This window comes from Tinamus guttatus, unplaced genomic scaffold, assembly GCF_059628265.1.
Source record: "Tinamus guttatus ecotype Peru unplaced genomic scaffold, ASM5962826v1 Tinamus_guttatus_pri_ptg000226l, whole genome shotgun sequence".
Taxonomy (NCBI): domain Eukaryota; kingdom Metazoa; phylum Chordata; class Aves; order Tinamiformes; family Tinamidae; genus Tinamus; species Tinamus guttatus.
Genome location: NW_028288760.1, coordinates 2,706,761 through 2,730,905, shown reverse-complemented (window position 1 = coordinate 2,730,905; position 24,145 = coordinate 2,706,761).

Genomic DNA, 24,145 nt, shown 5'->3' with positions numbered 1-24,145 from the left:
TCCGTTGGCATTGGCAGCAGCAGCTTCTTGCGTGACATCCTCGGACCAGGCGCTCATGATGGACATAGTCTTGCTGGAGACTATTGAATGCTGCTGGCCACCAAAACTGGCCAGTTTGGGATGCAGAATGGTCCATACACATTGCTATTCCCCCGTGTTTTCCTAATGCTGCCGCTTCCCTCCTCCTTTTGCCAGCCCAGGACCATTGAGAAGTTCTTCACATTCAGGCTTCCAAGAAGCTCCCCTGGCCCAAGAGCACCAGGCAAGAGCTGCATCCGCCGTGTTGTTATGTGGGCTCACCCCCCGGCACTGCATGGTCCCTCTGCGGCTGATAACGGGAATGGGAAGAGCAGGAATGAGGAGAAACCGGGATGAGCCGCTGGGAACCGAGCAACAGCCACAACATGTGCAATTGGCAGCAAAAATCCCTCTTCCCTTCTCACCTATTTACTTTCCATCAAGAGCAAATTTCACCTTACGATTAGAGTAAGGAGCAGGGCTCCCCTTTTCATCTCCACCACTAATTTGCTGCATTGGTTTAATCAGATATGATTAAACATTCAGAGCCAGGGCTGAATTCCTGCTGACATCAACAGGAACAAGCACTTCCCATGCCAGCACAGAAATCCAGTCCATAGAGCATCCTTCCCAGCAGCAACGCTCTCCCACCTTCGAGCACAAGGGAATTTGTTCGGATTTATGGAAAGGAGTCTCGGACCAATGCAAAGGGCTGGTCTGAACCTAGGGATGCAGGTCCAGTGGGATGCTCATTTGGATGTGGTGTTCCTCCATCCCTGCTGCTTCCCGGGAAGCAATGTGCCGTTTCCCTGGATGAAGATGCAGCCGGGTATTTTAGATGCTGCTGCCAGACCAGATTTGTTGGGAAGCGACCGCAGCCACCCCAGCCCTTGGGCTCCTTCTAAGATCCATCTCCTCCGTGGATAAATTACACCCTCTTTCAGCTCTGCTCTCCCTGTCTTTGCCATGTATTTCGCGATGCATCGGTATGGCAGAGGCAGCAAATAGTCCCATCTCTCCTGGTGTCAATCATCCCTTGTCAAAAGGATGAAAGGATAATAAATCCTAGGCCAGAAAAACGCTGTATTTACCTATCTCACAAATGGCACCGGGCTGGTTAGGAAATGCAGAGTTTTAAGCACTGCACTCCTGCTTGCACACAGAGAGGCAGCCTTTGCAGCTGCCTTCGCTTGCAAGGGGTCGTTAGGATTGATTAATTACAGCCTTGATGCTCAACCCCTCTGGAGGCACCTAAGGGTGATTCCAGGGCTTTTCCTGCACAGAAAAGCAAGGACAGAGCAGAAGGAAAGAGGGAAAGGAGGACAGACAGGATCACCTTAGCCTTTTATGCGAGGGCCTGCTCAGAAACGCGTTCTGAAAGGCCAGTAAATAATTAATAGCCGCTCTCAGCACAGTGCGGACGCGAGGAGCTCGCGCAGCAGAAGGGTTTAAGGGCGCTGTCAATGAGCTATCGACGGCCGCAGCCATCGATCAACGTTTATTAAGACATCTCTTCATTAACTCCTTCCAGGCAGCGGGGCTGGATTGCGGAACGGCATCCCCGGAACGGGTGCGGGATGCTGCAGGATGCTCCGAGTTCTCAGGGAGGCTCCGAGCAGCTCCTTCCCAGAGCACGAGGAGATATCGATGATTTATTTCCCTCTCTCTCCAAAGTAATTATGTACCTTGGCAATCTTAAAACGTGTATTTCTTTTCTCCAAGGCAGACCAGAACAGCCTCTTGGGTTCCAGTGTGCCAAATAAATATGTATTTACACACTTTATTAAGATGGGTATTGCTTACCCAGAAGACTGGCTTAACCCTTCTATTCTCATGCCTTATGTGGAACGGTGTTGGCACATCAGTTGAGATATATGTTAGAGCTATATGGACCACAGCAGCCTTGGCAGTCACTAAGCACGTGCTCAAGGAGCCACGGCTAAAGCTGCAGGGGTTAAAGTGGCTATAGATTAAACATCAAGACTGACATGTAGCATAAGGCTTAACTGAGGAGCTCAATGAATTTACATGCCAAAGGCATCAGTGGGAACTGCTTCCAAAACACAGAGTCATTCCTGGGCTGATGCTGTGCCCGGATGGATGTGGAGGGGGATGGAGCTCTTCTGTCCACCCAGCCCCTGCCCAGTCCTGCCCTGCAGCATCGAAGCATCACGTCTGATGGGGCCACAGATGCAGGAGATGGAGCGTCTGCAGCTAACGGAGCATGAAAACACCAGATCCGAGCTGTCCCCAAGGGGAGGTTTAATAAGAAGCAATCAGTAGCTGAACAGACTTCAGGAAGGAGAAGGAAAAGGCAGCCAGGAAAGGTGGCTTCTGCTGCGTGATGCCTGCAGAGCATCCCATGGGACATGAGAGTCACAGGGACATTGCAAGGGTTTGGGGAGCTTTCAGGACTCTGGTACTGCATGTTCACCCCAATGCTCTGCCAGAAGAGTCATAGGAGGCCTCTGAGCAGGTTCCTGATGCAGCTGATCCATGCACAGGCTCTTCCTGCAGTTGCTGTTTACCCCAAGATACCTTGAACAGGCTTTGCAAGAGCACTGGGAGGTCAAGTCCTACAGCCTTCACTTATTGTACTCTTTAAAACCGTCAGCCCTCGAATTTCAGCACAGATTTATTAGAGCTGAACCTGCACAAGCCCTTCCGAAGCACAGAGCCTCACTCCATCCGCCCGACCCAACAACGTGCTCCTGCTGTTGTAACTCCTCATTGCCACGTGTGCCTAAGACTAAGAAACAAGAGCTGCTGGTGGCTTCAAGGGAACCATCTAATCTCCTTTAAATTAAGCATATGATTGGGTTTCAGCTAGACTGGGGACTTGGGCCTTAACCTCTTTCTGCCCCACTTTCTCAATCTGCAAAATAATCATTATCTACTTCACAGGGCTAAATTAACTCCCCAAACTTCAGGGATGCTCATCTTGTGCATTGCTCAGGTTGCCGTTCTCCCAGAGACTGCACTTCGCACGCGGCTCAGCAAATTGCACATTATATATCCACACACACACACACACAGCCCCACGTGCTCAGATCTAAGCCTCAGGGAAAAAAAAAAGTCTAAACGCCACGGTGGCCTAGGCAGGATGTAAGCAATAACAGCAAGGATAACAAAAATGCAATTCAGGGATTCAAAGGATTTAGTGAATGGAGAACAGGCTGAGTCGCATAAAAAGAAAATAAGAAACTCGAGCAAGTTAAAAAGTAATGAAAAGAATAATGAATATCAAAGAGGATGGAATAGCTTAATTAACAAGTAGCTTTTTCCAAGAAGAGCTTAGAGAAACTGACAGTGTGGCCAGCGCAGACGACATGGAAAGAAACAGAAGTTGTTTTCAACCTGTTCAGGAATGTCAGGAGAAAGAGGAAGGGATGCAAGAGCAACAACCCCTGCCCTGTGCTGGGCCCATGTGGGAGATTTTCCATCCAACCCTGCAGGAAAGGGCAAACAGTTGCTCTCAAGTGCGGTATATCCAGACACAACTCACTGCCTGCCCACAAGTCCTAAATATAGCTACAATACATAGAAATAATAATATAAAATCCTTTCATAAATTACTCCAGGCATGTGCCTTTTCACCTGGGTAGAATAAGCTGGCTGGTTTTGGTCCCAGGATTTGATGCATGTCGCCCAGGAGCAGATTTTCATTCTGTACCAGCTGCTTGCACGTTCCCTGTTTGCACTGGCTTGAAAACAAGAGGCGATTGCACGAGGGACGATGCTCGGGTGCAGATAGGCTGCACAGATTAAATCTGCTTTCAGAGGAGCTCTCTATCACGTCTCGGCACAGCTTTGTTCAACGATAAGGTTTGAAAAGCTGCGAGCTGCAGCTCACCGGATCAGTAATGTTCATTAGGATAAAAATCAAAGCGAGTCTCCTGCTCTCTTTTCCAGAAGGACTTGTTCCATAAAAAGGTAAATAAAAAAAGCCCTTACTGAGCAATCCTCACGAGGGAAGTGTGGGCTTTGACATCCCGGCTCCCATTTTCTCCTACCACGGTCTTTGCAGGTGAAAAGAGAGAAGCCAGAAAGTTACTGAACAGCATCAACCCTGTTAAGTTCAATTCCAATTCATTGACTCCACTTGGCTCATTGGGGAATAAGGGAATGAAAGAAAAGCAGGGAAAAAAGCAAAATAATTGAAAGGAGTAGTTTAATTTGGGAAGAATTATTCTCCTAATGATTTATGGCTTCATTAATGACTTTGATTGAACTAATGATTTTTTTTTTAAGCTTACTAAGAATTAAGGCTGCTGGCTGAGGGGTTATTGGATGTCACAGCAACAGAGACTCATTTGTCTCCATTTAAATACTTAATGATCTCGATCTTTCTCCCTTGTAATCAATGAGATCTAGAAGCACTTCTGGTGTTGCTGCTGCAAACTTGCAGCCACACACATGCATGCATGTATAAAGGAATGCATACGAGCAATGCATACATGCTTTCATGAAGCATGCATATATATTCATTTGCATTCACATCTTAAACACTGTTAGAAGCAAACACAACAAATGTTGCTCTAAAGTTACCTGGAGCAGCTTTTCCAGCATTGCTGTCACGCTTGATGTAGCTCCTGGAGCATCTCTCCTGGCATTCCTACCTTGCATCCATGTGGGGAAAAGCCACCCTGACATCTAGCTGGGGAAGCCAAGATCAGCACAAGATCCAGGGAAAAAGCAGAAAGCAAAACCATTCTTTCCTAAACACCCTGGTCTTTTAAAGCCTAAATTCACCCTGGAGCTGCTCCACAAGCCCATAGGCAGTTTATGGGGGCAGAGGGTGTTACAGGATCTTCCTTCTGGCCCAGGTTTTTTGCATCATCTCCTAAAACAAAAGCCAAACCACCTGCCTGTCCAACGATGCTTCCCCGGGTTTGCCGGTGATCCCAATGTTGTAAAGAGGCAAGGAGAGGTGTCTGCCTCTGCCCATGGTGCTTGCCGTGTTCACCCTGTGTAAACCACAAAGCTGGGATAACTGCACCCAAAAAGGGTGAGGGGGGAACGGGGATCCGTTAGCTGGAGCAGGCGCACAGATTCCCTGTGAGCCCATATTACTGTTCTTATTAATGTTCCAGAAATAGCTGTGCAAGTGATTTTGGGGAGTATTATTATTATTATTATTTATCTCTGAAGAAATCTGAGCAAAGGGAAGATGTTGTTGGTGCGTATTTTTGCTGGTCAGGGGAATAGGTCTTTGTGCATCTTTGATCTGTGAGTCAAATTAAAAGGTTATTTTGTCCTCTCAATAGACAAATCTCATACAGCTCTTGAATTTTGCAGAGTCACGTTTTGCTTGTGCATTTGCAGTAACACAGTTGCACTTTGTGGCCTCGCATTTTAGGGGCATCACGGATGTTGGAACGAGGTGGCACCAGGGTTCCCTGCTCAGGCACCCAGCAGCTTTTTAATCATTAAAATCCCTGCATCGCTGAAAACGAGCGGCCTGCTTTTCTTTGGCTTTGCAAATCACAGCTCTAGTGAGAGAGAAGTGCTAATAAAATTAACTGACAGAGAGGAACAAACAAGTAGCACAGATGTAAATATTATATAATCTGCATTTCCTAAAATATCCCCTGCTTGGCATCAGGGGCTGGATTCAGAGGAGAGCCGGGGCGTGGATGCTGTTGGAAAACAAACAGCAAGAGCAGGAAGCAGGAACTCATCCCTCCCGCTCGGAAGGCTGCAGGGGATGGTGGGAGCCATCGAAGCCACATTGGGAGGGTGCAGAATAATTTGGGTGGTCCAAACTAGCTCCCAATGCTCACTTGCCTATGGGACTAACCCACACTGAGGGACACATCACGGGCAGACATGAATATTGCCTTTGGTTTCTTGCCTTCAGAAGCCTCTGGAGTAAAACTGTTTTTGTCTCGGTTTGGAAACGCGGTCTAGCCTGGCCTTCTGTGTGTCTGTGGGTTTTTTTAATATACTTTTTCCCATGGGCGAGTGAGCAGACGGATGAGGTCTTTTCTCACCAAGTGGATGCAGGAGGTGCTGCGTGAACGTCCTCCAAACCGCCCTGTTTTGGCTCAGGAAAAACCCAAACATGAGCAGTGCCAGAACGGTCGAGCGAGGGATCCCGCTGGAGACACCCCCTTCATCCCACGGATCTGGACATCCCGGATCAAAAACTCCAGCTTAATCTGTGGAGGAGCCTGGGGGAGCTCGCTGGCAGCAGCCGATGGGGAATTGAGGCTTTGGGCTGGATTTGTGCAGTGCAAAGGGGCTTCTGCTGGGAATAAGCTCATCCCAACTCCCTCAGCACCTTCAAAGGGGTTCCAGGCCCCCCTGGCTCCAGCTTTTTTTTTTTTTCCAGTCTTGCTTCAAAACAGTTCCCATCCCTATGGGAAAGGCAATGCATGGAAGCCAATGCCCACGGCATTCCCAATGCTGGACTCTTGCTTCGCTGTCCTGTGCCGGCAGGAAAGTGCAGGGAATGGTGCAGGGTTGGGATGCGGAGCTGCTCTTTCCATCCACTCTATTCCAGAACGGGCACGTGAACTAAATCCGGGCTTAAACAGGACCGTGGGCTCCTCTTCATCATGTAATCGCCGCTTGTGACACGGGGGAAAGACCAATTTCCCCCAAAGCCCGGCCTTTATCCTAAGCTGCCAATTCTCCTTTTGTGATTTCTAAAGCGAAATCAAAGGAATAAAAATAAGTAAATGATTATAGTGAGCATGAAATCTCTTGCAAAACCATTTCAATCGCCTTTGAAGTTTCAGCCAGAGATGCTATTTCTTTTTGTATTACTGCTATTCAGAAGGAAAAAAAACCTGTATTCTCTGCAATCCGGCTTGCTGCTGTACTTTTCACAGGCGCCTGCCACCTCATCAGCGCCACATTAAGCCAATATTTCAAATCCCAACCATCTCCGTGAGCGGATAAGCGTGGTGGCAATGGGAGGAATTGGGAAGCAGGGCACAGGAGGGAGCAGCAGTGATTTACGAGGGAGGAGGCAAAGGCAGAAAATGCCTCTTGGCGCTTTGTTCCTGCAGGAGCGATGGGAAAGCTGGATGCTCACCAGGAAAACGTGGTGGGGCTGATGTCCAGAGGTGTCTGTGTCTATTATCCCTTAAGGGCAGCATGGTGCTTTCCGGATTCCTCGGGGCTTCCTGCTCTTCCTGGCTGTCAGGGGGATTTTCCAGACCCTCCTATTCCCCATCTCCGAGCTGTGCTGGACACTCCTGTGTTTGGGTGAGAAAAAGTGACTTTTCGCACTAAAAGGAAGGAAATAAAGGGCAGGCAGCTCTTTCAGAGCCTAAGTGCCTAATCAATTCCTGCTTAACTCCGCAAGCCTCTTGCAGATAAAAAGTTTGTAATTATTACCTGGATCAAGACAGCTTAATTAAGCAATTAGGATGAAAAGTTAACAGCCTTTGCAGAATGGGCTGCAGGGCTTTAATTGGAGGTTTGTTTGTGTATGCAGGAGAGGAACAGTTGGGGAAATGACAACTTTTTTTCTTTTCCTCCCCTTAAAACAACAACAACATGAAATTACAGAGCTAGGTCACATCCCCGAACGCTTACTGATATTGCAGGAGTGGTACCTGAAGGCAGATGCAAGAAATATCACTGAATAAACCTACCCCAGCTTTACTGTGCCTGGAGAGGGCAGCTCCTTGGAGGGTCCTGTCAAAAACACGGCATCTTTTGGAGCATCCCAATATCCCTCCCTGTCCTCCTCATGCCAGGGAGTCAGGCTAAGGCTGGCCTGGAGGAGAGGAACGTTACTGAGGGAAGTATAAAACAGAGTCACTTTTGACGTGGGTCATAAAAGCTTTTATGGTAAGTAAGAGGAACCCCTTGAGGCTTGAAATTGTAAAATTCTGGTTCTGGGCTGTTGGTCCTGGAAATTAAACTGCCATCCTGAAACCACGACCGGGGAGAAGAGCGACTCACCTGCTTCAGACTCTGCCGGGTGAGGAAGGAGAGGGCAGGCCCGGAGCTAACACGAAGTACTATCAGCAAACTGCTGTTTTTCTGAGAAAAAGGGGCGTTTCTCTACTAGTTTCAGCGCTGCAGATGAGAGGATGAACCACACACATCTACGTGCTGCACCCATGTGGGTGATGCTACTGATGCTCTGCTTTCTTGGGTGGGTTTTGGGGTTAACTTCTGCCTTTGGGGTTTGCGCTAACGTTAACTGAAGCCGATGGGAATTTCACAGTGGAAAAAATCATAGATGAACAGGAGAATGGAGAAGGAAGCAGGTTTCATCTCTAAGACATCAATCTAAGCGTCCCCCTTGGCTCTGCCCCTTCAAGGAAGTCAAAATCATTTAAAGACTGCAAGCACAAAGCGCAGCTTTTCCTTAATAACTTTGGGTAATTAAAATCTGTCAGTGGGGGAGGATTAGCACCAGTTATATACAGGATTTCAATTTAAACATCTTCCGCTCCCTTGAAGCTTCTATTTATTATTTCTTTTAAGAAACTCCTGTGGCTGTGGTCAATTTGCCCTGCCCATCACTCTCCATCCTGGGCAGCATCAACATCCGTCTGATCTCATTGGGGAAAGCAGAGCCCCAGAATGGGCAAAATGTGATGAATTCTCTTTCAACGCCACTGCTGAAAAGCCACTTTCATCCCTACAACACGGCTGATTGAACAGGGAAAAACAACCACCACCACCCAGCAAATCAATGCTCCAAAGCCGCCTGTTGTTTCCCCACCGGTCCTTGAGGACTTCTCCTTCTCTGCAGCTCCATCTTCATCACCATCGCCTTTGTGCTTTGCCTTGAAAATATCATGGACCCTGTGTACAGGGAAGTGTGAAATAAGGCACTCCGGTGGCCACCGGCCACCGTGGGGGGACCACAGCAAATAAGCACATTTATCCGTCATTGGACACTCCGGCAAGAAAATAAAGCATCAATTGTCATTTGTCACGCTGGAAGTACAGCTACACTTTTTATTCCCCTCTGCCCATCAACAGAAGTGGGTAGAAGTCAAAATCACTGAGCAAAAAGGTAATGTATGTACATACGGAGAAGCAGCAAGCGCCTGGGATTACAATTTATTGCAGGGACCGTAGGCGGCGTATGTGATTGCACACCAGGAAATTGCCAGAGATGCAGATATTTTGCAGAGCTTCTTATTTACTTTCTTCTTTTTCTTTTTTTTGCAAGTAAATAAGGTATTCAATAAAAGATGACAATTTTCTCACATGCAGCCTCCAAACAGCTCCCTCTTTTTGATGATGAGTTGTAATTCCAATGTTTTCTCTTAAAAAAGAAAAACCCGTAAAAGCACACACAAAAACCTAATCCTCTGGACTTTAAACCGTATTTTCCCAATGGAAAAGATTATCCTTGTAATAAATTACCCTTTCATTTATGAAAACCATTGCATTACTTTAAAAAATAAATCACTGATGAGCATACTGAGACATACCAATGTGATGTTTTGTGCTGCTAAAATTTCCAACTCCTTGGTATTGACACAGAAGTCAGATGACATCCATGGGTCAGGATGCTCAGGAGAGCTGTGAAATATCCTCTCCTTTGGCATCCATCTTCCTTAGCTGCATTGATTGGAGACATCAGATGCAATTTCTTGGCCCGGTAGCACAAAACAACAACGTGGAGGGAAGAGAGATGGGGATAAAGGGCTGAGAAATGAAGCCAGTGAGCAGGTTGTCCCCAGGAGCTTTTCCAAAGCGTGGTCCTTGCTCTGGCCTGGCTCCCTGGGGATCAGAGCCCTTTGCAAAATAAGATTTCCAACTCAAAGAGAAGCAGGACAAGACCAAGGCAGTCCACCGTGGTCCCTCACTAATGAATATGGTTACTGCTGAGGGTCCCATTAGCTAGAAGAACATTTGTCCCCATCATCTGTGTCATGTTTTGTCTTCTCTTGCTCTTGGAGGAGCCAGGGAGACACTTCTGCATCCGCAGATACCCCAGTGCAGCCCCAGCTCTGGAGACGCTGCGGCGGATGCAAGAGCATGGATTTCCTTCCTTCCTTTATTTATTTTTAGATGTTTAACTACCATTGGAAATCAATAGTCACTGGACTGTAACTGCTGGCTTCAAATGACCCCCTCAGCAGGCTTGATCAGGAGAGAGGTTATGGGAACCAAACGGCTCATCCCCGGGTGCAAATTAAAGCATGGCCGTAAGGATTCCTGAGCACGTCCATGGAGCTGGGATTGATCCATCCTGGATATGTGGATGGAGTTTCCTGCACGCTGCTGTTAAGGCTCGTGTGCTGCTGTCAGACATCCCGGGCTACCCTTTCTCATCCGTCACACTCAGTTTTTCACGTCTCCTTAGAGGCACCAGGCAGAAGCATCGGGCTTGCCCCGAAACCGGTGGTGATACCAGAGCACAGCTTGGGCCAAGGAGCAGGATGCTGACCTGGAGAAGTGGGTTGCAGACACCAAAATAGCTCCCTGCAGCTTCAAAAAGGCAATGAATAAGGGAGACATGAAAACGAGCACAGGACTATTTTGGCTGCCTTCCAGTTTGTCCAAATATTTCTATTTCTGCTTCTGTTTGAGTTTCCTTGCAGATCAGAAGCACATCCCGGGATCCCGGCGCTTTTGATCTGCAATGTTCACAGCTCCTGAATAATTCTCTTTCAATAATAACAACAAATAGGTTTTTAACACAGCAGCCATAGTGACGACGGACATCACGAGCACCAAGCGTGACCCCACAGCTGGATCCAGAGGCGTTTTCTGCTCCGGTGCAAGCGCTGGGGTTCTCCTCTGTCCCCACACACATTTCTGGCATTTTCACGTCTTCGGAGGTATTTCCATGTCACCATCCCCACCCCAGTAACAACTGTGTCAACTGCACCATCGAAGCAGGACAAACAGCTTGGCACTGATTTCATATCTGTTTGTTTTCCTTGAGATTAAGTATTCTTAAATAAGAACAACAAAAAGGCTTAGGGCAACAGATGAAACTCTTCTGAGCTCATATTAATTTAATGCAGCAAAGGGACATGAGATTAAAGGGATGGGGTAAGGCTCTGCCCCCATGAACAGCCGGGATTTATTTGCCCTGAAACGATGCTTCCTTTTAGGCTGGTGCACACATTTTCACGCAGCAGCTTAAAAACCAGAGGAACGTTAATCTGTTATGGCCTGTGCCTTTAATCAAAGCCTGCTGTAATTAGCGTGTGCGTTAATAACTCTATCAATGGAGAGTGGATTCAGGAGAAAGGCTCTCCACCGAAGGAAGTGTAAGCAGAAACTGCAACATGAAGACATTCTCCATCGACACGAGGACCTGAGCTCCCCTTGCAAAAATAAGGATGCACGAGTACCTGGATGCACCATGGACACTGCTTCTGCACTGCAATGAGCCCCATTCTCTCCACGACATAGCAAAATTGGTCATACATACACATGATTGCAGCCCAATTCACGAATGGGATCCCAGAAGCTGGCAAAACCCCTGCCAAAACTGCCCCGTGCAGCTCAGGGCACTGAGACAGAGCCCTTAAATATTAAATAATCAGGAAAGCAGCCTGCAGAAAGGGGAGAGAAACAGGGAAACTTGTTGAATTAATGCCAAGATTTAACGTCCGTCTGTTGTGGAGTTTACAGGCATAAAAGATTATTGCGCTCCAAGGTCCTCTGCCGCAGAGACCAACAATTTCTGCTGCAAAGGGGCTATCAAGAATTGGGATTGTGGTTTATGGGGCTGATATATGGCCCTATAAAGAAGAGACAAGCTCACTTCCCTTTCCCTTTGAGGAGCTGGTGCATCTTGCTACAACAACAGTAAACTCAGCTTGGGCATTCAGGGATTCCGACACAGCAAAAACAGTCTCCAAATTATTCCTATTAGTCATTACTATTATTACATTAATTCCAAAGCACCAATCTCCATACTACCTGGGAACTTTGACATAAATTTAGCACAAAATTAGCATACATTAGCTAAATTAATGTAACATACCATATGTGGCATAAAATAACATACCATAAAGTAGCATAAATTACAATAATTTAACATTGACTCTCAGGGCTTGATGAGACTGTAAATCTCCTTTAAGAACTAGGATTAAAGTAAGCTGCACTAAAAAGAGGGCTCATTTTCTGCAGAAACACTCTTCAGAAAATGCAGTGTTTTGAAATACAGTTAATTTACTGAGTAGTTTCGTGCAATTTGCTGCTTAATAGCGTTGTTTGGTGGTTACACCGCTCCTTTTCACCTGTGGCACCTGCAGCACTTCCCAAATGATAACTCACTGTGAAGGCCATGAGCATCCTCATCCTCAGTTTTGCTTCCAGTGGACCCAAAACGCAGAGAAATGAAACCGTTTGGCTGAGCAGGCTGGGAAATTCCCACTGGCAGGTCCTTGCCCTAATCATCCATTACTTGCATCAATAAGGAGGCTTTTCCCTGCTCTGCTCTGACACTAAACTCTAATTTCTGAGCATGACCAAGGGCACGAGCACAGCAAGGAAAGGCAGAGGCGCCATCCAGCTCCCACTTTCAATGCCCCCAGCATTGCACAAACAACTATTTCCTCCCTCAACCATCCCAAGGAAAAAGTTAAAATTCTCCTCTCTGCATCATGCATCTGGTGGAGGGGATATCCAGATTTACAGAAAGGGCTGTTCTGGCTGCAATCCTCATGCAGAGCTCAATTTCACTCCCACTGAAGCAAAGCTCCCCTCTAGCTGCTGCTTTAAAGCTGGTGGAAACCCTCTTCTCACTGGTCCCCAACAACCTCGGCTGGATCCCAGACATAACCTGGCAGCACCATTCTCCTCTTTCCTCTTCCCCAGGTGGTCTGCATTTTGCCCAGGTAATCCAAGACACACAAGCAGCACATTGAGCTTTATTGCAACTGCTGCACTTGTGTCTGCTGGGAAGAAAAACAATTGCAATTTCCCCTTCATGTAAAGCACTTTGCTCCTGTTAATTCTGGAGAGCCAAGCTCTCCCGTGCCTCCAGGGGGAAGAGAAGCGAGGCCCTGTCCTTGAAGGATGCGCTAGCAAGTATATTAGTCATAGAAAACCCGTTACTCAAGATGATGAATGTCCTTTCCTGCTATGTTGCTGTTAGCTCCCAGAATTAAAACTCAGACACATGTTGGAGCTCTATAAGGACACTAATTTACATGACAAGTACACAGATTACAAAACATGCTATTCCATTGGATCGCAGAGTCACTCCAGCAATCGGAGAACTGTCCCTTTCCAGCCTGTGCCTATTAATCTTGCAGAATAACCCCAAATTTGCACATGCTGCCAGTGTGATGGGCTGGCCCACGTGTCAGGCTGGAGCATTTCTCCCTGCTTTTCTTTTATTTTTCCCCACCCGAGCAGGGGCTGCATTAACACATCCATGCAGGGGAGGGTGGGGTGCATTTGCCTGAGCCTCTGTGAATTTCTATAGCAAGAGCAGAGAGAAGGTTTGTTCATCACAAACAGCTCATGTGCAGATGCGAGGGCAAAAGCAGGGAGACGCTCATGAGGAAGAGGAGCAGGACTGGCCTTCCCTGTGCAGACAGGGCAGTAACCCCAAGCTCCAGACACCCCAGAGCCCCAGCAGCCCAACTCCAGCAACAAGGGGACATTCTCAAATAGAGCCTTTGAGCTCAAGGCAACAGGCAATAGAAGAGCTCAAGGTGAAACTAATGGGGAGGAAATATGAGGTGAGCAAGTTCCTGGCTCTCTAGTTTTAGAGCACTCCTAGCTCAGAGGGTGCAAACGGTTCTTCACCTGCAGTGCTCGGTCCCACCATAGTAAGAGTCTTCTCCCTTCGTAGAGTCTTTTTCCTTCTCAGTCCCCAGGAACCTGCAGAGTGCAGAGAAGTCCCCAGAAGGCCCCAGACCGCAGAGCCCCAGGGCTGCTCACCAAGCTGCTTCCCGAGGCCCGGAGCTCCATCACTGCCAGCTGGACCCTATTGCCTCCCAGCTCTGCTCCTCAGCAGGGTAGGTGCTCTTCAAATCTCCAGGATCTGCTGCTGTTGGTCATCTGGATGCATCACAGCATCTTCCTTCCCTTTCCACAAAGGCTGTTGCTTTCCTAGCAAGGGGACAGAGTCACTCAGACACAAAGCGGTTGTTGCCATAATGCATCCCAAAGACTGACACCCTGCTCAAGAGGGAGAGGTTGGGATGGGTGTTTGATAACAGCCCTATCAAAGGGCAATAAGGCTGGAAATAACTTTGCAATGGTCACCTGGTCCCTGTCCTTGTGCAGGATTGACTCCAGCTCCACTGGTCCAAGCGATCCTGGTCTGCATCACCTGGAGATACAGGACCAGAGACAAGGGTGGGAGCAAGTCTCACATGTTGGTGAGCTCCCATCCTCACCACAGCTTCCTATGGAAGGGCTCTTCATGGATGTCTGTCTGTAGATCAACAGGGCCACATAACGTGTCTCCTTATGGCTCCAGTGCTGGATTAAGATCTTGCTAAGCAGCAGCCATAGATGACAGCACTGCACCAGATTAATGTTCCCATGGAAATTCCATTTCCATAAATGCAGAAGACAAATGGAATCGAACTGGGGCATAAGGGACAATGAAAACCCTGGGGCTCCGGGCATAGCCCGCTCCAGGAAATGTGATTTTTCAATATTAAACCAATCTCAGATTGATTCAGAATTCAGTGACAGCAGGGCAATTTAATCAGCCACTTCAAAATATTTCACCTTTGGAATGACAAAGTGCGTTAGTGGAAACATATCCAATGAAATGTTCTAAAACTGAAATGCACTTTTGCTGCTTTAATGATCATTGCACGTAAGTACGTGCAATGTTATGACACAGCGTCAAAAAAGTGGAAGTGTTGGCATTTTCTTTGGCACAAAAACTTTAAATTTTGCTCTTTCCCAGTTCCTAGTTAGTTCAACATTATGAATCAGACTTCAAAGCTGTAGAGAAAGTGATGAAAGAATATTAACGATATCCTTAGATGGGCAATAAAACACATCGATGTGCTTAATAAATTGTAGCTGCTTTTTTCACTGTTAGGTTATTAGACGGATGCAAACTCATCTATGAGATGATTTTTTGTTGTGCTGCCCTGGAACAGGTGGAGAAAAAAGGTTAGAATTCAAAGACTAACTATACTGAAAGGAGAATATGAAACCCTATAGTGATTCATCAATTTAAAACAATGCAAAAGGCAATAGCAGGAACTATTATAAACACAGGAAGGGTAGTATAAAACCTCGGAATTATTCATCAGCCTCCAACCCAGGCCTCTGCTTGTGCCTTTTATCTTGCAAATAAGATGTCAGATCTCAGGAGAGTTAATTCAGGCTCTGCTTCCCCAATTTGGTGGACCATACATAATGATTTGCCATTAAGTATCCCACGTTCACAAATTCCTACATTTATTGGCTCTGTTTTAAGACATCATGGCTGTCTTTTTATGTCAGCAGGAGATATGACAGAGCTCTTCGATGAAGAGAACTGACTATAAAAGGCACTAATAAAGAAATCAATCTAACATTATAGCACATATTTAGAATTAATTCTACCTATTCCTCCCCCCACCAAGCAATAGACAGCACCTAATAACAGCAGGATCGTCTGAAAAGGTATATCCCTTGATTTAAACACTTATGTGAATCAAGGCAGCGGGATTAAAAACAAATTGCTGTTCCTAATAGCTTCCACCAGCACCTATCTCATAAGGACTTCTTAAACGCAGCACAAAGAGTTAGTCCCCAATTAGCCCGTTTCATTTTAAGATGCTTCTTAATGAGCTTCTGAATGAATTCTTGCCATTTTGCAATATAATCTTAGAATTAAATATCAGCAAAATTTTTTTTAAATATACTGGTAGCACACAAGGGGTTCTTTACTTAGCAACAGCAACTTGCAGATTAAAACCAAGTGAATCTTCCGGGGAAATGGGGCTCCAGGCATTTTCCTGGCTCTGTTAGCAAGGAGCAGCAGGAGTAAAACGCTCTTTGCAGATGCAGCACCGGACGCTTCAGGAAGAGCCCAGCCCTGCACGAGCTGTCGCTGGCCATGGAAAATGAAACTTTTCCCTTTTTGGGATAAAAAGGTCCTCGTCCCCCACAGTACCGGCAAGCTAGTTGCCCAAGGGCACATCTGCAGCAGCAGACGGGCTTGGATTTATACTCCATGTGCTCTCGACTGATGCGTGCGCCCTGTTTTTAACGGCAGGGTTGACACCACTCCGCTGATGTGCAGATCTGTCAAGGGCTGAGAAAGTACATAAAAGTGTGTTTTTTTTCCACATTTGCTTGAGTCAGAGTTTTACATCCCCGAAGGGAAATAAAAAGCTGATGAGTCTTTGATATTCTCCAGCGTTTCTCGTGCCAAGATCACTTCCTTCGGGGTGTCACAGCCTCGTTGGCTGTGGGAAGGAGCTGCCCAATGTCTATGGATAGATGCAAACATCAGCATGCAAGAAACAGCTGTAAGGAAGACCTGGTTCGGCCCTGCTATGATGCCCCAACTCCAGATTTCCTCATTTAGGGTGCAGCTTGGGAATGGAGATCCTTCTGCTTCCGAGAAGCACCCCCTGGGATAAGAGGAGCAAATGTTAACTGAGCTCATTCCAACTTCCATCTTCTAGAGGGTTTATTAATCAATGGTGCAGGAAAATATTCGCCTTCCAATTATGAAAGATACCTTGAAGGCATAGTGTCCTTTTAAACAAACATTAGATGCCTTATTAAGCCAAATTAAATGCACTCTGAGGGCCATGCATTGCCAAAAAAGCATTTCCAAAAGTAACAAGCGGGTCACCTCTCTGGTGCATTTCTGCTTGACCTTGGCGTCCCTGAGAGACGGTCCCAGCCCGTGCACCGAGCGCTTGGCTGATGAATGGCTTTGAAGAGATGCTCTTGACCTTAGCAGGCACTCCAAAGTGATGAGCGGTTAATGATGAAAGGCTCCAGAAAGGGATTGCTTCAATTTCCAGTCATAATGTGCAACTTGCAGGTCATTGCCTTGGGGGAAGCGTAAGAGGGGAAAAAAAAAAAAGAAGAGAAAAAAAAGAAAAAAAAAAAGAAAAACACAGGCTGAAGAGAGGAGATTATAGCTCAATATTTAACAAAGCATCATGTAGCAGCTGGGCTGGAGAGGGACATACTTCTGGTTGAGTGAAGCTGCTGGGGGGATGAACATCTCTTTCCTAAGCCATCTCTAAACTCGTTTTAGATGCAGCCTTTTCTCAAAGCCTTTGGCATGTGCAGTAATCCTGATGGCATTCCCTCTGCCATTCCCAAGCTACGGCATCCTCTGAGCTCTCCTCTTGGTGTCCCACCAAAATTCCCCACCTCAGCCTTTGCCCTCAAGGCCATCCTGCACATGCAACTCATCGTGCCCTGGCCCATCGCGTTGCACCCTCCTTGGTTCCCTCTCCCGAGACACAGGTTCAGCATTTGGAAGAGCTAAACACCCAATGCTCAGAGCCTGCAATCACTTCAGTTCCCGAAACACTCGCTTTTCTCTCATTCTGAAGGCAATAAAAGTAATGAGAAGAATGATCGTGCCATCTGCTCCTGAAGATTTTCACCTGCTCTGGCAAGGCAATTTGTTTTCTTGACTCTGTCAGACACCATCCCCCGGCAGCACCAGGCAAGCCCAGCAATCTGGGTGCCTTTTCCGTCACATATGGGCTTTCCCTGGCACAACGAGCTGTGCAGGAATGCTGCAGATCCAGGAAGAAACTTCAAGGTGCATTGCAGAAATTTCTTCTGCATCAGATGAGAAATTCCAGTGCAAAGCCAGTTCATGCTCTGTGCTCGAGCTGAAACCAGTTAGTCACGCCAGCCAAGAAAAAGAGAAAAGACGGACCGAGATCCACTTGGAAAGAGTGGCTGCAAGCACGGTGAAACCCTCATGGAATACGGCTGGCCAGGACTGATGCAGAGCTGCAGGTCCCCATGGAGTCAGGCTTAGTAATAATTACGTTATTCCAGCAATGGTAATTTGTGCATATCTGGAGCACTTCTGTGCTTGGGACTTGAGTGCTGTTTGGTAAATCATAACACAACGTCTTAACTTGCCTTGTGAATATTAATGCCATGCACTTGACACACGGGTAACCTCAGATATTGAGAGTTCAAGGACTCGCTCGAGGTCAGAGGAAGACAGTGGTTTATCATTGTATGACCCTTTGCATCTCCCACATTTGCTACCACCTCACACTTCTACATCCATCTCTCCCAGAGAATGAGAGTGATTTTTTCCTTCCTTGCAGCTGAACACTGGAAGATGCATTGGTTCAATCTACAGGCACAGCAAACAGTCACAGGGTCTCAGCTCCAGAGGGATTTTTTTGTTCTGTTTTACACTGGCTAATTACATTTAAACAAATTCTCACTGTTGAGCTTGTTGGGACACGTCAGTCCCTGTTTTTGTCGTCTGGCCTCACAACGCTCATCCTGGCTGAGTTTGCCTAATACTTTCATTAACCTTTCAGGGCATTTTGCTTATGAAACTGTGAAGCAAAGCAACAGTGCACACCTTCACCTAAAGCTTTGGTTCAGTTGTGCTTTATCGGGCCCATGTCCTGAGTTTTGGAGTAATCCAGGCTCCATCCTGCATGTCCAGCTATGCCCATTCTTCACACAGCCAAGCCTAGAGATGCAACATTATAGATACTGTGTATGCAAATATACATAAAATCAAAATGCTGCATATGCTTTGGAAAAGAAGGAAGGGCAGGCCTTCAAATCACCAAGGCGTGAGACCCTTCATGCTGAGGAAAATAAGGTTATAGTCTTTGGGGAAGTTATTCATGCATCTGTGGGCAGCTACCTTAAATGCCTTGGTGAGGACCATGGGCATCTCATCACAGCGCTTGAGAGAAGCCTATGACTCCAGAGGGCTATTCTGAGCCACCAGAGACAGGGTGGAAGGACCTTGAAAAATTACTGAGCCCGTTTCCCTGCCTCCAGGCAAGATCAGCTCCACCTAAACCACTCCTGACAGATGTTCATCTGTTCTCTCCTCCAGAGTTTCTTCTCCTGCTATTTTAAGGCCATCGCTTATTGTGAGAGCAGTGAACTTCGTTGGGGAAAAATCCTGCAGACTCTTCCTCTGTGACAAATTTGCGCTTATCTTGTGAACTATCTTTCTCAAACTTCTCTTCTATGGAAGAAGCAAATCTGGTTCTTACGGCTTTCTTTGGAGGCAATTTCTGGACCCAACATGCAGCCTGGGATGTTCAAACTCAGAAGTGTCTTCCAAGGGAAGACATTGGATAGACTGCTCACCGTTTTTGGTCACTATACCACCAGCTGGTAGTGATAAAAGAGGTGAGCAGGAATGATACCCAAGGGCAAGGCAATGGTTCATCTTAAGTCAGACAGAAGCCAGGACAGGCAGTTTTGCACTGCAGAGTTCCCAGGCCTGGGGAAGGATGCAAAACCTTTTGTAACAAAGTGAACCACCTCCTAGGCAGATGTTGAACTTCTGCTGAGCTGATTAAATAACACCCATGCTAGATGCATATAGAAGACCACCTTTTATCAGCACACAGGACAGATGGACTTTGCCAAAAGTGTCTGCTAGCTCCTTGCAGGTTCTCTCTCTGCCCTGAAAAAAGCCATGACAAACATTTCCCTGCAGAGTCCCTGCAGACTGGATGATGAAAGCAAAGAGAGCTACCCATTAAATTCAGCCCTTTCTTGCTCCTCTGTGTAGAAAGCAGGTGTTGCAAACAGAACAAGGAAAAGGGAGCAGGACACGAGCAGCAACTCGGCAGCCTCGGTGGCTCCTGCTTCCCACAGGGTCAGCTCGGGAGCAGAGCTGGGGAGAGCATCTGTCTGATGCTTCGTTTCAACTGCCGAAAATATGCAAGAGCTGAATCTCTCCTGCATGTTTTTCCACTTACAAGGCAAAAATCCTCCTGTTAGGGCTTGTAATCTCTTTGGCATTACTATGGCAAACGGCCGGGGGCGAGTCTCAAAGGGCAAAGGAGGTGACTCCCGCTACTTTGGTTCCTGCAGGTGGGAAGCGCCAGCACCGGCAGCCCGAGACGGGCAGCACGTTTTACTGCAGGAAGAGAGAAGATGGAGCTGTGGAAATAAAACTCTGTGTCAAGCAGGGAGGGAAGGTCCTTGTGCTCCATCGTGAGCCGCGTCCCGACACCTCCGCGCCTGCTCCTTCAAGCTGTCCCTCGTGCCACCTCTGTCCCCAGCAACAGGGCATCCCAGCTTGCGTGCCCAGCAAAGTGTCCCTCCCAGGAGCTGCAGCAATGGGGCTGTGGTGCCATTTCTGCACAGAAGGATGAGCGAGGAGTAATCTACTCGAGCAAGATATGGAGGCAGAATTTGGACCTCATCCAGGTTTGTATTAATAGCCCAGGCTGGAGGAAGGGAAAGCTGTTCCTCCTTTCACACAGCGAGTGCTGAGGAGAGGAAGAGATGGTTGAGTTGGAGCCTTCTGCAGCCTGGAGGCTCCTGCTGCCCCAGAGGGCTTCTTGGGGATGTATTTGTGGGTCAGCAGGATAGCACAGGGTGGTGGGGACTGAACACAGTTGAACACAAACTCCTTTTCCATTACATAGAGCAGCAGATGGAGCTAGAAGGAGCAGGGAATAATCCCAGCTTGAAGACACCAAATTCCTAGGACAGCAAGATCTAAAGCAGAGGAACCACGAAATTCAGAACAAGTCTGGGATTTTTTAGGCCCTGCTCTGCCCATGGGGGCCCATCACGTGGCCAAGGGAGGTTTCGTCTCCAAAGGCTGCTCGGGCAGGATGTGCCTGTGGGAATTGCAGCTCCACAACCCGAGCGGCTGAGGTTGCACCAGGGTACATAGCATCATCACCCCAGATACTCCAAAGCCTCCAAAAGAAAATCTCTAACAAACTACTACAGGAAGAAGCAAAAGGAAAGGATTTAGGGATTATCAGAAACATTAGCAGCAGCGGAGAGCCGGAGGGTGAAGATGCACAGTCCAGCTTCTGCGCTAATGTATTTTTAGGGCTCTTTTAACCTCTTCTTCAGAGGTTGCAGGCAGGACTCTGGCCTCTCGCAGCTGCCACCATGGATCTGCATTTCAGGGAGCCTTGGGAGAGGATCCCTCCTGACAGCCCTGCCTTTTCCTTAGCTACTAGGTGAGGCAGGGAGATCCAGGGAAGCCCCGAGGGCGCAGCAAGAGGGCACACAGGTCCCAGCGAGGGCACCTTGGCTTGCCTGGTTCATCTCCAAGGAGCATAAACAAACCCGACACTCGTTGGGGGAGGCTTCCTACCTTCAAGAAACGTCACACTCGCTCCAGGAGCAGCTTATCAGCTTGTCTCCATCAGCGGATGGTGCTTCTTGTGGCAGGAACGCCAACAGTTTGGAGCTGGAGAGGCTCCGTTCCCGAGCCAGGAATGAGGCCTGGGAGGGCACGGGTACCGCTGTGTCCCTCCTCACTGCCAGCATCTCCTGCACGAGGGATGCAGCTGAGCACGCTCCTCTTTACAAGGAACTGAGATGTCATTCACCCTTCAGGGCTTTTGACTCTTTCTTTTCAGCAACCTCACCCAATTAACCACTTTTTGAATTTTCTCAGTGTTACAGCTCATTCCTCCAATGCTTAATAGGTTCTTGCTCCAAGGAGGCTTTCACATCCAAGAAACATTAAATGTAGGCTTTAATAAAGCTGCTGCCTCACCTCTAGTTTGCAATCCCAGCAGCAGCAGCAGGTAGTTTTTCCCCTGCCAGCACACATCAAGGGCAAACACTAGAAACTCTGGATTTTAATTGAGGGAGAACAACTGGCACCAGGCCAGACAGAGCCCCAGATATTGGATTGTGAGAAAGCAGCCCTACATGCAAGTTACCAGGAAGGAACACACAGAACGGCCCTTTTCTAGATTTTTTTCCCCTGAAAAAAGACTACATTTTGCACTCCCAAGTGCCCATACTATTTGTGGCAAGACAGTAAAACCCTCCAAATGAAGCGTCCGTTCCAGGAGATTGGAACTATGATGGAGAGACCTTGAAAGCAGCATTTGGTGGGCTGGGAAGGGCACGCTGCCATCCCTTCTGCTGGCCCTCAAGATCACAAAGCTGGGGGGCAAGAAAGGGGGAAAAAGCTTCATCTGTTATTCATTAACAGCCTTTTGAGTTTATTCTCACCAGCCGGCATCTGTGCTTAAAACAAATCCCTGTCCAAATACAGGGAAGATGTTTGGCTTATAGGGTTGTTAAAATGATAGAGCGCCAGACAGTTCAAATGGTACTGCCTTATGTGATTGTAATACTCAAGGAATCTTCTTCAGTTGCTATTACAGGCTTTACAGCTATGATTCCTTGCCCATCCCTTGACTTCTGCATGACATACATACACACGCACATGCAGAATTTATCTCTGAGGCAAAGCCCTGGCATTCCTGAGAAGCAGCTCCTGTTGCAAGAGACCCCAGGGCATATTTGGAACATCACTGCAGTGTCATGATACTGCTTCTTATCACATTTTCATTCAACGTGAGACCAGAAAACAGCTGCATAGAGCAAGAAGAGCAAACACAGGCCCCCAAGTTGGCTCTCAAAAGGCTCCCACGTGCCCTGCTGCAGCACAGCCCCTGCAACACTGCCCCTCTGATAGACCTTCCAGCACCCCAGATCCCCCACGAGCAGCGAGACGGCTCTTCACAGCTCCCACGGACACCCGTGCTCAAGATTTACTGCTTGGACCTTTCTTCTAACCCCTCTTTGTCTGCACATGTCATCCAATTCCCCAGCACTGCAGTTTTTCAGATGTGTCCCTTTCATCGACATTGCACCAAAATGATTCAGTCCCCTCGTCTTTATTTAGGAGCCAGTTACGACAGTGATGGCATTACATATTCCCTCCTGCTTCCAGGGACCTATAGCTCTGCTGTCTTCCAACAGGCTTATAGACTTTCTTTTCACGAGATGAGGCAGTCTGCTTTTCTACCCTGATAAAAAAACAGATTGCATAAGGAAGAGGCATCACTGGATCAGATCAATCCATAATACATGCCACACTATTTTAAGATGTACCACTAGTTTCAGTTACAGAAGGCAAATCCAGCAGTCAGATTAAAAATCAGCAAGTTACGCCTGCAAACATGTGTTCAAGCCCACTAATTCTGCAATCACATTTTGAAATCTGGCAGCAGTGGGAGGAGGTGGGTGCTGAGGACAAGCATGTGTTGGGGCTATGGGATCCCAGGAAAATCAGGCAGAAGAAAAACAAATGCCTAGACTGAAGCATTGCAGAGTTCCAGCCCAAATCTGTGTTAAACCATGAGTGCAAGGAGCACAGGGCACCTGCAGCTGCCATCAGGGCCAGCACAGGGAAATTGCTCCGCATTTCCCTCAAAGATGCTGCTGCAGCTGCAGGGAAGGGCTCTGCAGCGGGAATGTAATAGAAAATATAACTCTGTAGGTTATCCGAGACATTATATTGGACATTTCTGCAAGATCAATGGCTTCCGCTCTGGAATTATCCCATTGCTCAAAGTGCAGAGGTCCTGAGGTTGTTACTATTAAATATGTGCTGGAAAGTAGCACAGCTAGAAAGAGTGAATCATGCAAGCCAGGGAGAGAAGCATGCAGGGAACTGTCTATTAATTCTTGCCTCTACTGTCATTGGCTTTAATCAGCACTAATAATCCCTTGCTGTCAGGAGCATTTCCACTCAACCTCTAATTTTAAATAATTATTATAATAAGGATTCTACTACAAAAATGCTAGAAACAGCACCCGTGTCACTAAAGCCATACCTAGTAATTGAAAAACAAACCTGCAAAGGATCTAGCAGCCACATGCTCGAAAGCAAAGGAACATTAACCACCGTGCAACAAAGCCCTTAACTTGTCATAATATATTAGGCATTTCATTACACACTCTGCCAAAGCTGCAAACACACAGAAACCAAGTTATTGCACAGGAAATGAAGAACAAAAAAGGTTCAGCTGCTTCTGGGGCTAGTAAGACCCATATCAATGTGGTCCCACCATAGCTCAGATCAAATGAGCGCACAGGACTTTTGCAGGCACCATTTCCCCTTCAAGCCTTATGCATCCTGGCATCATCCATACCTGCACTAATTCTGTGCATTGATTTCTCTCCCATTGCATTAATTCCATCTCATGGAGAAACTAAGGCTTTTTCCCCACCTCTTTCAATCCACTGCTGCTGTAACACAGTGCTAAGATTCATGGCACTGCAAGCGGCGTGCCAG